The sequence below is a fragment of the Girardinichthys multiradiatus genome, chromosome 24, assembly GCF_021462225.1.
Source record: "Girardinichthys multiradiatus isolate DD_20200921_A chromosome 24, DD_fGirMul_XY1, whole genome shotgun sequence".
Classification (NCBI taxonomy): Eukaryota; Metazoa; Chordata; class Actinopteri; order Cyprinodontiformes; family Goodeidae; genus Girardinichthys; species Girardinichthys multiradiatus.
The window spans coordinates 4,571,136-4,585,446 of record NC_061816.1 but is presented as its reverse complement, the minus strand read 5'-3'; the positions used below and the strand labels follow the sequence as shown (position 1 = coordinate 4,585,446).

Genomic DNA, 14,311 nt, shown 5'->3' with positions numbered 1-14,311 from the left:
TAATCGAATGAAACTTGGCTCATATTTTATGTAACTTCAGGTCTGGATGTGGTGAATAATTAGCTGGAATCTCATTTTATGTGTGAATATGAAGAGAAAATAAGCAGGTTGGTAGTTTTCTTACCAATGACAGAAGACTGGTCAGAAGGAAACCAGTTTGAGATCATCCATCTTTAAATGGTCCACACTGACAGGAGGCTCACAGGGTTTCAGGAGGAGTTCCTCAGCTCTCTGCAGCTTTAATTCTCCTCTAAAGATGTGGATCAAATAGAAATCTTTAATTTTCTGTCTAATGGTCTGTAAATACTGATCCACCAACTCTAAATCTGACAGAAAACATGCAGCGAGCTTGAAATTACATCAACCTGCTAAACTTCATTGATCAAAGGTCCATCCTGTCGTTTCAGCAGGTCTTAAAAATCCATCCCTGCAGTCCTTTATGAAACTTATGATGAATTTTCTTTGCTAAAATATGTTTGCACATTTTTTAAAGTCACAGTTTGTGTTAATTTATATATTTGATTGGTTCCCCGTGTTGCTGCAGAACAATAAATTACACTAATGAGTTTCAGTTCAGTTTCAACTTGAGAAGGAGCTACAGCAGACAGATTCATAGCAGAGAAATAAATTCAAATATAAGATAAATAAAAGAATTAAAGGAACACTATGAAAGTGCAGCACTGCAGGAATCCACCAGGAGGCAGCAGCGCACTGAGGATCTAGTTAAGATGTTTTCTTTGGAGCTTCGCAGCCCAAACAAACATCTGAGCTTTCTTCAGACATCATGGGACACATGAGCAGGAAGTCCAGAAGAAGCTCCAAACAGCCATAAACCTGCAGAGGTACGTTTCTGATGGATTCATTTACCTCCTCTGGCTCAGAACCTGAAGATGTTCTTCATTCTGGTCATCAGTAGATGGCGCTGTTTCCACGCAGCTTCAGTCTGCACAGGAGCAGGAGGCAGAGGAATAAAATCATTAGAAAATGTTCTTGTTCTGGATGGTCTCGCTGGGTTTGGGTCAAATGAACAAAGTGAAGCATAACCTTTTAACTTCGGTTTTCATGTTTCTGGTTATTAAAAAACAAACTGATTTTAACCCTTAATCCTCTGAACAGCGAGATGTTATTCCCCTCTGCGGCCATTGATGAGCCCAATTTTGGTCCAAAACATTTTTTCACCAGAACTAAAAGATAAACATGGATCTGATGTTTTTTTATTATTATTTAAAGGTTTTAGGAACATATTCATATGTATAAAACATGCAATAACTCTTTATTCATGTTTTCTAATTAAACAAAGGCATTGTTGTTTTTGACACAGAACCAAACCGACCCGTTCTGGGCTCAGAATGTCCTCATTACTAAATAATTAGCTGTTGGACAGTTTCTGTACAACACCGTGAAGGCTGCTTCATTATTATTGCCCATGTTTAATATTTACTGTTGTGTTATCAGGGTGTAAAAACGTATTGTCTTAAAAGCTGTAAAACAGGTAAGATTTTATAAAATCAGTGACCTAAATTAATTTGACTTATTAGGGCTGATGTAACAACCAATAATGCAATAAATGAAACATAATAAGGACAAAAACTTAAAAACCTGCAAACAATCTAGTAAGTTATTGTAATTAAATCATTTATTGATGTGACATCTGCAGGAATAACTGTAATAATGCAGAAATATGACATATTCACCAAATTTATTTATGAAGGACGTATAATCTGCAGTGCTGTTGTCTCCTGGGTCATGTTTCTATGAACAGATTTGGGAGGTAATTGTTTCTAATCTTTGTTTCCTGTCTCTGCTGGATGCTGCAGCATCACATGAATTTATGTTGCTAAAGCTCATTAAGAGAAAACTTTTATTAACGAGTAATTATTAAACGCTAACAGCCACCAGGTAGACGTAGAAACGTCTCCTAAACTCCACCATCAAGCAACTAGTTCTGGTTTGGACGTTAAGAAGTGACAGCAGGACTTTTATTTTGAAAGAAATTCCATCCATCCATCATCTTCCCAGCTCTAACGAGGGGTTCCAGGTTGTTCCCAGATTGCAGGGATACAGTTAAGCTCACAATTATTCATACCCCCAGCGGATTTGGATTTAAATGTGTGTTCGTGCAACCCAGAAGGTTGTTTCTGATTGGACAGAGACCGGCATCTCCTAGAAGATGGTAAAACAAAGCAAAAGGAGGATTCATCTTCAAGAAAACAATATTTGTTTGTTCCTATTTACATTTTATGATAGAATTGTCTAAAATGATTCACACTCTTCTCCATAATCAATAGAAAAGTCTTTATCAGCATCAGAGCTTCCTGGTTCCTCTGGTATTCTGATGATTAACCTTTGATGAGGAGATCCACCTCCTTACCATCACCCTAATCATCAGCTGGCTCCACAGATTCTCTATGAGATGTAAGTCAGGACTTTGACTGGGCCGATCCAACATCACCTCCAGTTAAATACATGCTGGTCTTACTTTAAATCTGACAGGGATATGAATAGGAGGTGTAGCTGGAAGACCTCCTGGAGGCATCTTCATCAGCTGTCTCATTTTCATGTGGGGCAAGAGGAGCTTTACTCTGAGCTCCCTCCTGGATGATGGACCTCTATCTCCAAACCCCCAAAGAGGAAGATCGTTTAAGCTGCTTCTATGCTGGACCTTTGCAGACATGATAAAACACCTCATGATCTTATTCTGAGGGTTAGAACATAGATGGACAGACTGGCTCAGGTCCTTCTTCACCCTGACAGAGTTGCTGCATCCCTACAGGTGACGTTCTGGTCCATCCTGTGCTCTACCCTGGTATCAATTAGGAACTATTGACCATGATGCTCCTCAGGTTCCTCTCCATGACTAGACCAGACGATCTTGTCCATGAACAACACCAACAGGATCAGAGACAAGGAGCAGACCTGGAGGAGACCAACTTGGGCTGAGAACAAACATAACTTTGGGCTCAGAATGCAGGAGCAGCTCAGCTCTTGTTCTGGGTCTTCTAGGATCAGAACATCTATCAGATCTTCCAGAACTTTCCTTCTCAGCCCATGGAAGTCTTTAGACTTCTTCCCACCGTGTTGGTTGCAGCTGCAGCCCAAACAGATGCATTCCTGCAGGATTTTCAGTTGGAAGGTGTCCCTTATGTGTTACCATGGAAACACAGGTTAGAAAGTGTCCAAGAAAGCTGCAGAAATTATGGAGACAACCTGAGCTTCCTGTCTGCATCAATGAGCTGCTAACTATGTATGTGTGTGTGTGTGTGTGTGTGTGTGTGTGTGTGTGTGTGTGTGTGTGTGTGTGTGTGTGTGTGTGTGTGTGTGTGTGTGTGTGTGTGTGTGTGTGTGTGTGTGTGTGTGCAGTTGACCTATTTCCTGATGGAGGTCCCTGAGGACTGAGGAGTGGGCGGAGCCATGAGCGGTCACATGATCACCATCATGACTCTCCAAACTCCCCATAGATGAGATGATGAAACAGCCCTAAAAGTACAGATTTTATTCATTTAAAGAAACAACTTCAGAAATATTAACTTTTTTTTTTTTTTATCTTTATAAAAAGTTCCAAACAGCAGAAAATGTTTTTAGATATGAGGTTTGTTCCTGTCAGCTTAAATCTGAACCAGAACATGATTAACTTCATCAAAAACTGGAGGAAAAGAAGAACAAAACCTAAAAATTATATTTTAAATATATACATTCTCTATTTTTATAAGTATTTGCTGTGCAGAAGATGTTCTGCAAAAACATCTCAGAAAAAAACAGTTTTTACCTTCAATAAGTTGATTTAAAAACTGCCTTTAAAAGCTGTAAAACTCAGCATTTTAGTTCCTGCAGAAAAACCAAAGTTTTAGCAAACTAAGACTGACTGGTTGATTTTCTTTAAGTCCAGAACGTCCAGCACCTTTAGAACGTCCAGCACCTCCAGAACGTCCAGCACCTTTAGAACGTGCAGCACCTTTAGAACGTCCAGCACCTTTAGAACGTCCAGCACCTTTAGAACGTCCAGCACCTTTAGAACGTCCATCACCTCCAGAACGTCCAGCACCATTAGAACGTCCAGCACCTTTAGAACGTCCAGCACCTTTAGAACGTCCAGCACCTCCAGAACATCCAGCACCTTTAGAACGTCCAGCACCTTTAGAACATCCAGCACCTTTAGAACGTCCAGCACCTTTAGAACGTCCAGCACCTCCAGAACGTCCAGCACCTTTAGAACGTCCAGCACCTTTAGAACGTCCAGCACCTTTAGAACATCCAGCACCTTTAGAACATCCAGCACCTTTAGAACGTCCAGCACCTTTAGAACATCCACCACCTTTAGAACGTCCAGCACCTTTAGAACATCCAGCACCTTTAGAACGTCCAGCACTTTTAGAACGTCCAGCACCTCCAGAACGTCCAGCACCTTTAGAACGTCCAGCACCTACAGAACGTCCAGCAACTTTAGAACGTCCAGCACCTTTAGAACGTCCAGCACCTTTAGAACATCCAGCACCTTTAGAACGTCCAGCACCTTTAGAACGTCAAGCACCTTTAGAACGTCCATCACCTCCAGAACGTCCAGCACCTTTAGAACGTCCAGCACCTTTAGAACGTCCAGCACCTCCAGAACGTCCAGCACCTCCAGAACGTCCAGCACCTTTAGAACGTCCAGCACCTCCAGAATGTCCAGCACCTTTAGAACATCCAGCACCTTTAGAACGTCCAGCACCTTTAGAACATCCAGCACCTTTAGAACGTCCAGCACCTTTAGAACATCCAGCACCTTTAGAACGTCCAGCACCTTTAGAACGTCCAGCACCTCCAGAACGTCCAGCACCTTTAGAACGTCCAGCACCTTTAGAACGTCCAGCACCTTTAGAACATCCAGCAACTTTAGAACGTCCAGCACCTCCAGAACGTCCAGCACCTGTAGAACATCCAGCACCTTTAGAACGTCCAGCACCTTTAGAACATCCAGCACCTTTAGAACGTCCAGCACCTTTAGAACATCCAGCACCTTTAGAACGTCCAGCACCTTTAGAACGTCCAGCACCTCCAGAACGTCCAGCACCTTTAGAACGTCCAGCACCTTTAGAACGTCCAGCACCTTTAGAACATCCAGCACCTTTAGAACGTCCAGCACCTCCAGAACGTCCAGCACCTTTAGAACATCCAGCACCACCAGAACGTCCAGCACCTTTAGAACATCCAGCACCTTTAGAACGTCCAGCACCTTCAGAACGTCCAGCACCTTCAGAACGTCCAGCACCTTTAGAACGTCCAGCACCTTTAGAACGTCCAGCACCTCCAGAATGTCCAGCACCTTTAGAACGTCCAGCACCTTTAGAACGTCCAGCACCTTTAGAACATCCAGCACTTTTAGAACGTCCAGCACCTTTAGAACATCCAGCACTTTTAGAACGTCCAGCACTTTTAGAACGTCCAGCACCTTTAGAACGTCCAGAACCTTTAGAACATCCAGCACCTCCAGAAAGTCCAGCACCTTCAGAACGTCCAGCACCTTTAGAACGTCCAGCACCTCCAGAACGTCCAGCACCTCCAGAACGTCCAGCACCTTTAGAACGTCCAGCACCTCCAGAACGTCCAGCACCTTCAGAACGTCCAGCACCTTTAGAACGTCCAGCACCTTTAGAACGTCCAGCACCTTTAGAACGTCCAGCACCTCCAGAACGTCCAGCACCTTTAGAACGTCCAGCACCTCCAGAACGTCCAGCACCTTTAGAACGTCCAGCACCTCCAGAATGTCCAGCACCTTTAGAACGTCCAGCACCTTTAGAACATCCAGCACCTTTAGAACATCCAGCACCTTTAGAACGTCCAGCACCTCCAGAACGTCCAGCACCTTTAGAACGTCCAGCACCTCCAGAACGTCCAGCACCTTTAGAACGTCCAGCACCTCCAGAACATCCAGCACCTTTAGAACGTCCAGCACCTCCAGAACGTCCAGCACCTTTAGAACGTCCAGCACCTCCAGAACGTCCAGCACCTTTAGAACGTCCAGCACCTTTAGAACATCCAGCACCTTTAGAACGTCCAGCACCTCCAGAACGTCCAGCACCTCCAGAACGTCCAGCACCTTTAGAACGTCCAGCACCTTTAGAACGTCCAGCACCTCCAGAACGTCCAGCACCTTTAGAACGTCCAGCACCTTTAGAACGTCCAGCACCTTTAGAACGTCCAGTATTGCCGGCAGAAAAACATAAAGAAGCATTAAAACAAATAGTTTTTCTGCAGCAACATTTCGTCTCACTGAAAAACCCAAAGCTTTATTTTATAAATGAAACATGACCCAAAGAGCCTTTTCTCTCAGCCCCTCTGCAAAATGGGAAAGACAGGAGAACATGTAATTTAATTAAGACCAAAATGTCTTCATTACTCATAAAATGGCCAGAAGAACCGACCCGTTTCTTCAGTTAGAATTTAAACCAACTGAAACTCAGAGAAGGAAACAGTGGCATCATGGGAACTCCTAGTCTCCATGACAACCATTAGATGGTCTCTACATGCTAACTGCTTGTTTGTGATGGACCAGTCCTACCGTCACAAACAAAAGGAAACAAAGGGACAAATCTAGACAGAAAGAAGAAATAATCCCTGATCTTCTAAACCCAGTAGAGAAGCTGTGGGCTGAACTGGGGAGAAGAGAGGAACCAGAACTCTGGACCATCTAGACAGACTGTAAGGATGAGCAAACAGATCAGTTGTTGATCTGTTTCATAGATTTATAAAGTAACTGTTTCCTGAAGCTAAAACTGACCAACAACAAGCAGTTTCTGTCCCAATAATCTAAAAATCTCTGGCGTTTTACTTTCAACCATTAAATCTGATCATTCTTGCCATAATTTACGATTTTTCTCTCCAAACAGGTGAAGCTTCGACGTGACGGATGTTCCCTCGTTGGTGTTTCAGTCCAGGTGGGCTCAGAGAGCGGAACAAACCCACCTTAATCCGATTATTCCAAGTGTGCACGCCGCCTTCCCGAGCCAAGGAAGACGCCTGCGAGCATCAAGACGCCACGCTGCGTTTACTCCAGTTGTGGTCCCAATGGGGCGGCGGATAAACACAGAGGTAATCAGCGGCTCATCAGTTCACAGCTCTCTGAGCTCTTTGTCTCCACGGCGATCCTCAGCATCCATGGATAATTACTCCTTCTGCTTAAATTGATCCATAACTCTGTCCAAGACGGTTTAAAGTGTTTCCAGAGAGGCTTTTATCTCCTGATTTAACACAAAGCTCTGACCTCCATTTGAAACAACATGCAAATAAAAGTGTTTTAATCTATTTTCACAAAATTTAAATTTCTGTAACTGGTAGAAATATCCCAGGAATGTATTTCTATACTGTTAATAATATATTGATTTTGGCTCATGTGTTCTGCATCCTCATTCTCATCCTTTAAACACCAAGCTTCATGCGATTTGGCCTACATAAAGTCCGGGTTTACCGGATCTCAGCAAGCATCCATGTTCTGGATGATAGACCCAGGAGTTCTGGTTGGAGTCCATTCAGGACTCCAGCTTCATTGGTCCAGAAGAAGAGGCTTAGGACGATGACAGCTGAAGCAGATTTCTGAAGGCAGCTTCCTGCGTGACGACGGGGGCGTCTGCTGTCAGAGGGGAACATAAACCCAGTCAGCCTCCTGTGATCCGCCCACAGCTACCCTGACCTTCACCGACCAGGACGACCATCACCTCCACCCTACGCTGTAATTCAGGAGGCAACAGCTGCCTTTTAATGGCAGCTTCACCTGTTTTCTGCAGGATTCAAGTCCCACCTGAACCAGAGGAGGTGGAGCTCCTTCACCAGACCAGTGAGACCAGTTAGATCTGAAACTGGTGTGTTTGACATATGAAAACCTCGCTGTGTTTTACTGTATAACAACTGGAGCTCGATAGACACTGAAAACATGATTAGAAACAGTTTAACTTCCCATAAATGAAGCTTATTGTTAGTTTTAGACAAACGTCTTAATAATTCTGATATAAATATAAAACAAGTTTTATGGCATATTTCTCAGTTTGTGTTTAATGTTTTATTCTCTGTCTCTAATTCGTCTCTCTGAAGTCTCTCCACATCGTTTCTTTCCTGCATTTCTCTCTCCACACACAGACTATCTGCACCTCATAGCCCGTAAAAGTCTCATCACTCACAGCAGCGGTTCTGATTCTAACAGCAGGATCTCCCTAACACCAGTGGAGTGACAGAACCAGACTGAGCAACATTTGGTCCAGATGTTGATGCCACAGCAGCTCCGAGGAGTTTGTTAAAGACCCAGATTTGTCCGATTAATCTCTCATCATCAGATGCACTAATAAGCCGTCGCAGTAATTAGTCGGTGATTAGCCAATGATGTGGAATTGCTGGAAATCTGACTTATTAACGTAACATTAATTGCTTTGTTTCATAACAGCCAGCTGGCTAATTGTCCTCTGCTCCTCAGAACGATAATTGGTTCAGACTCTGATTGTGTCTGAGGGCTGCGCCCCCTAAAGGGTCATTCTGTTAAAAACAAGCACTGCTGCATGCTGGAAATCACCTAAATAAAAGCAGATTAAGGGAAACATCAGCCTCTGTGATTACTTCAGACGTGAAAACGGAAACACCAGGAAGTGATGTGGTGGTACGATGTGTGGTGGTACAATGTGAAGTACAGTGGCTGTGAGGAGACAAAAAGGTCCACTTTCGCCTCGTTTTTCCCAGAAGTCCTGAGGATCATCAGGATGTGTTTTGGTGAATGTGAGGGGGTAAATACTTTTCCACAGCACTCACACTCTGCTGCCTTGCTGTGAGGCCGAAGATCACTCTGCCTTTCTGCCTCTTCATCGTCATCTCGCCACCTCCAACCTGGACCCCGCCCTCTTCACCTCATTCAGATCATGTGACTGCGCCCGCGCCCGCGGCTGACCTTGACATCTGTGGCCATTACACGGCCCCGCCCTCTGTCACACATCAAACACAGGTGACACCTACGAGAGAATCAAACACAATCCATCACACTCTTGACCCCTGACCTCTGAAGATGTGGGAGCTGGAGGATCAAACCTGATGAAATGTCCTACAGGATTAGACTGTTTACCAGAAACAGCTGCCCAGTCAGAGGTAAACAGGCAAAGACTGGTTCAGCTCCAGCAGGATTTAAATGAACCTCCAGGCTGGAGGCAGGAATGTGGGACTCGTCTCGCTGTGGACATCCTAATCCATCCTGCTTCTCCAGGATGACAGCAGACGAGGCAGCGATGCGAGAGGACGATTATGTTTCAAGTGTTTCATGCAGAGAGCTGGAGTTCATGTCCAGCTTTAATAGTCCTCGTTTTCTGCCTTGTTCACTCCATTAGCGGCAAGCGGGGGAGACCGAGCGCCGCGCCCGCTGCTAATTAAGGTGTGAGGGATGATGGGCGAGGGCTCATTACCGTCCCAACATACTGTCTCTCTCCCAGCTAATGATGTTGGATCCACAGCGAGGGGAGGCAGAGCTCGCCGTCTCATCTGCAGGTTAACGTGGCTGTTGACTTCTCTCCGTCTGAGTCCAAACCGCCGCAGACTCATTAACACCAAGTTTACACATTTAAACATCACTCAGTTGGTCTGGCAGTCCTCAACCTGCAGCTGCACAAATATGGAAGCCCGTTAATGAGACCCTGTGTTGGCACCGGGCTTCTGCTTTAAAGACCTGACAGTTTCAGACCTGCAACATGTTGCTTGCAGGTGATCACGGCTCCTAATCAAAGGAGGAGAAGCAGGTGCTTTCATTGCTTTTTATAAAGCACCACGACAGAAAACGAGCCGCTCCGTCTACAGCATGAGTGCTTTACTTTGTTTGCTCCCTCCATCCACACGTAAACTGGGTTTTTGGTTAAAAAACCCCTGAGGGTCCTACCACATTTTTATTCATTTCACGACCGGTTCATTTTGTCCATTAAACTCCAGATATGGGCTGAAGAGGAAAAAGTCTCAAAGAAAACATGAGCTACAAGTGTTCTGGGATCAACCTTTGACCTAGCATTTCTTTAGTCATGCTCAGGATCTTCTCATTCTGAATCCTAATGTCCACTCCAGGACAACTGTCTGGTACGGTTCAGGTTTTTAGAACCTGTAATCCTTGTTTATCGGGTTCCATTTCCTGCGTGATTATAATATTCCTCCCTTTACTTGTAGGTATGCTCTGATGTTCGCAGCCTATTGGTAGAAGAAAATCTCCATGAAAATAACCATCCGTTTTTCTTAAGTTAGTCATGGTCATGTTGAAACCAGATGGTCACTTTGAGGCAAGTTTACGCAAGAAAAAACTGCTAGATTATATTAAAATGTTTTTTCTATGATGAGCGACTCTTCATGTAAAGATGTTTTGATTTTTATGTGTTATTTGTAAAGTTTTGGCCTGCAGTGTTGACAGTATCGCCACCTGCTGGACCAGATTAGATACTCCCACACAGACAACAGAGAGTTTACATTTATATTATTTATAATGATTTATAATATCTGCTCATGTTTAAATATAACCATGTTTAAGGTCACCATGGTGACCTGAGCCTATTTAGCGTCCTAAACTCAGAGAAAACCTTTATTGGAACAACACTAAATCTCTTAAAGTGCTTATAGTTCGTTTCACTGTAGACATTAGCTCTGAAAATGAACAAAAATAACTGATCTGCTGTTTCTTTATCTTTTAATTAATGCAGCAAACGTTTCTGCATTTCAGCCTGTCTTCCTCTCCTAAATCTGGCAGTTATGACAAAAACATTTGAGGAAAATGACAGATTGTCCCTTTAATCTGAGCTCCGAGTCTCTTCAGGTCCTCTCTGCCTCTCAGCTCTCATTACGGCCTCTTACATGAAACAGTGAAGCAGAACTAAACGCCGCCTGATGTTCAGCCAGAGATCTGTCACAGCTCTTTCATCCACAGACTCACACCGACTCTCGGTCTGCAGCCGGTTCGGCCCGAAACATTCCCAGCCAAACAATCTGACGGCCAGACCTGCTGCTGCACTCAGAGACGCAGCAGAAACATCAAGTCAGGTCATGGTTTTCAGAAATGAGCCGCGTTAGAGCAGATTTTCCACCAGAATAAACCATAAAAACCCAATCGGGCCACTGAAACACTCCAACTTGTTCATTTTTATCCCAATATGTTGTTTTAAGCTGTGCTGTTAAAGCTTTATGTTGCAGCACTGATACTGATCACTGCTATGAACATCATACATGCTGTATTAAGCAAAAATCAGTGTTTTATCTGCATGTTTTAGTCCAGAACTCTGCGGCTGTGTTAGAATTTTAATTCTGGTCACGGTTCTGATATCATTTTCTGGTTTTAGCTTTTTCTCACACTGGTTTATGTTTGGTTATGTTTGTAGATCCAGTTAAATAACAAAAAACAAAAGACAATATTTTGTGACAGAGTTCTGGTCCTGCAGGTCCAGTTTTAAGCAGGGTTCTAGACCCGGTTCATCCCTTGAGCTTTAGGATGTATTAATAACTTAATAAAGCAACTGGACAGAACATCTGTGAAAAAGCATCAAACTCTATGAAGATATTGTAAAAATATTTAGCAAGACTTTATACCTAAATGTTATAGGATACAGATGGATTTATAAAAGCAGGTTCTGGAGATTATGTTCTAAACCAGAACTTGTAGACTGGGCTGGAAATATTTCTGTTTTATTCATATAGATAATTAAAGCATTAAGAGTGATTAAAGCCCTGAAATGGTCAGCTGATCCTTTAATATAAAAACCAACCTAAAAGTAACATATCCGGTCATGACGCAGCAGAACCCTGTGAATCGCACACCAATGATCTCACTGTAGTGGACTTTTACAGCAACAAAACCAACCCAGGCATCAAAGATGAGACAGGACTTGATGTTCCACTAAATGCTCTTAAATTAATCTAGTTTAGACCCACATAACACACGAGAGCCAACCACACCCGGGCAGAGAACTGGTCCAGAGCGCAGGAGCCTGGAGATCTGAGATTGGGTCAGGCCATTAGAACTCTATAAGTTAGCAGTAGAATTTTTCTATGGATTTTTTTGATTATTGAAGTGAAGCGAACCCAGAGTACCTAACAGCACAATGCCTGCTGCAGGTTGGATTATTCTACACAGATGGTAGAAACTTGAGCCTAAACCAGAACTATTTCTTTACAATCTTTCTGGAGGCCAGTAAGATGCCATCCAGAGAACCAGGGCTGCAAGAACAGAGTCACATCCTTCCTGGTTTGGGAGTTCTAGCCGCTTGTTCTTGATTAATTATCTGGGCAGAACCTTAGTCCCTGTGAGGGAGTGGCAGCTACTGAGAACCTTCCAGGAGTTCTGCACCTGAGCTCTTGTAAAGTATAAACTTCTCAAGAACTTCACAAGAAAGAGTATTTTGGACTTAAACCGACTATCAGAGATCAGAGGTCGATAAACAAGTAGAAGTGATATCGGTCATATGAGGGCAAAACACTGTAGGGAGCAGCAGGAGGGATGCTTTCTTCCAGCTGTCAGACAGTGTGCAGTCAGACATGATGATCGCTCCAGCAGTGAGGCGGGAAAGAAGAACATTTTCTCCTTTTATAACATTTTAAACAGGTCAAACAATGATGTGTTTGAGGAGATCAGTCTGGTTTTAGAGAAGCAGATCTCAGATTTAGGGGCAATGAGCCCTGAACCCGGTCTGACAGGCAGCTGCCTGTGGATCACAAACTCCAGCTCTTCGGTGTCTGATCTGTGAGAACCGACCCGGCGGGCCAAATCTTGGCCGACAGGAAACACGCAGGTGATAATAACATTAAAGCCGAAGGAGATGTTTCCTGTGAGAAAGCTTTCTGCGGACAAGGCCCTCATTCATGAGCAGCTCCTGTTTGTGTCGGGAGGAGAATGTGTTCAGCGCTCGCAGCAGCAGACGGCCAGATTGGCCTTCATGCTGCTAATAGGAGGCGACACACTCAACCCTGAGGAAACCCAATTTTAGTCGCCGTCTCTTCTCATCCCATTTCAGATGCTGTACCAGCAGTAATTAAGGCTGTAATAATTAAATAAGTGTATTTTGGAGACTTTGTGGGAGAGGACGTAAAAATCTCGCCTGATCTAATTAGCACTGATCCCTCATCTTCCTCCCCCTCTGAAAAAGACAAGAAATGTCTGGACAGCTTGTTCTCACTGCAGCGCATACTTACCTGCATGCTTTCACAGGCCAAGGTCAGAGGTCACGCTGCTTTCAGGGGCTAATAACAGTCATTAGAAGCTGGAGGAACACCTGCTCAGCGACGGATGCTTCAGAAACGCTGCAGCTGAGTCTTCTTTCACAGAACATGGTGTTCTTACATCTGAACACATTCAGGGCGGTGAATCCCACCTCATGCTAGAACATTAACATTTAACCCTCATCCATCGTTAAACAGCAACTTCTTCTCTGACAAATGAACTCTTCAGCTGATTCAGGGGTCAGTTTCTCCTCAACCCCCTCCAGAACTCATTTTATTCATCATCTTTGCAAGTCAAACAGCTAATTCCTGTTAATGAGCCTGAATGAGCCCAGTTTGTTGCTCCCTGGGGAGGAACAGTCGGGTCTGAGACGTGGAGATCTGAAAAGGACCTCACAGCCAAATGTAATGGAAAGTTTCTCTTTCCAAACAATTTTCCTCAGATTTACTTGTTAAAATCCTCCTCAGATCACAAACCTCCGTTAGAAAAACCCGACTCCCAGAACCGTCTCGACTCCTCTCAGCTTCAGTTGCTTCATGTCTCTGAGTTCCTGGGTCCATCTCCAGGCAGCAAACTGTGAAGCTGGAACGGAGGAGAAACCAGGTGTCCTCAGAGCTCGCAGAGCCTGAATTATCCTCACATTCAGGAACATGATCCAGGTTTTCCCTGCGGTGGCCTGCAGGGGGCGACGCAGCTGCATCAGGAGGCTCAGCTTTATTTTGTCTCAATGAAGTCATGATTTAGTGTTTGATGAAGAATCTGTGGCTTGTATGTGAATTATTGCTGCTGTCTTCATGTTGACAGCAGTTTATTACAGGAGTCTGCTCGGCTTCTAATTATTTTAATGAGCCTGTAAGTCTCAGAGAGACCACGCCGGTCCATTGATTACCAGCTTTTACTCTGAGGAGGTAAAATAAAAACTTTATCTGGGTCCTTGTAAACCAGCGTCCCGACAGAGCGTCCTGGTTTACGTCACATTCAGACACATCTCACTTTTACATTCAGTCCAGCTCATCTGAACCTTCAACAACCATCATTCAGGAATCATCTCAGAGATGCTCGCCTTGATTCTGTCCAGATTAGTTCTTCAGTACTGAGGTGACAGAGCAGGAACGCTTTGGGTCC

The 14,311-nt window shown here is 44.0% G+C and overlaps 1 protein-coding gene, 1 long non-coding RNA gene and 1 pseudogene across 2 annotated transcripts in view; 1 reads left to right on the top strand and 2 right to left on the bottom strand.

The window, feature by feature from the left end:
• LOC124861450 overlaps positions 1-14,311 on the bottom strand; it is a 700,723-nt pseudogene that overhangs the window by 26,011 nt on the left and 660,401 nt on the right.
• The window catches only part of LOC124861512 (protein NLRC3-like), a 737,509-nt gene that overhangs the window by 181,069 nt on the left and 542,129 nt on the right, over positions 1-14,311 (bottom strand). The gene's annotated exons all lie outside the window — the stretch shown is intronic.
• On the top strand, positions 6,476-7,370 carry LOC124861516. The gene is made up of 2 exons (XR_007036635.1): positions 6,476-6,678; positions 6,867-7,370. It is a non-coding gene; the product is annotated as an uncharacterized LOC124861516 (long non-coding RNA).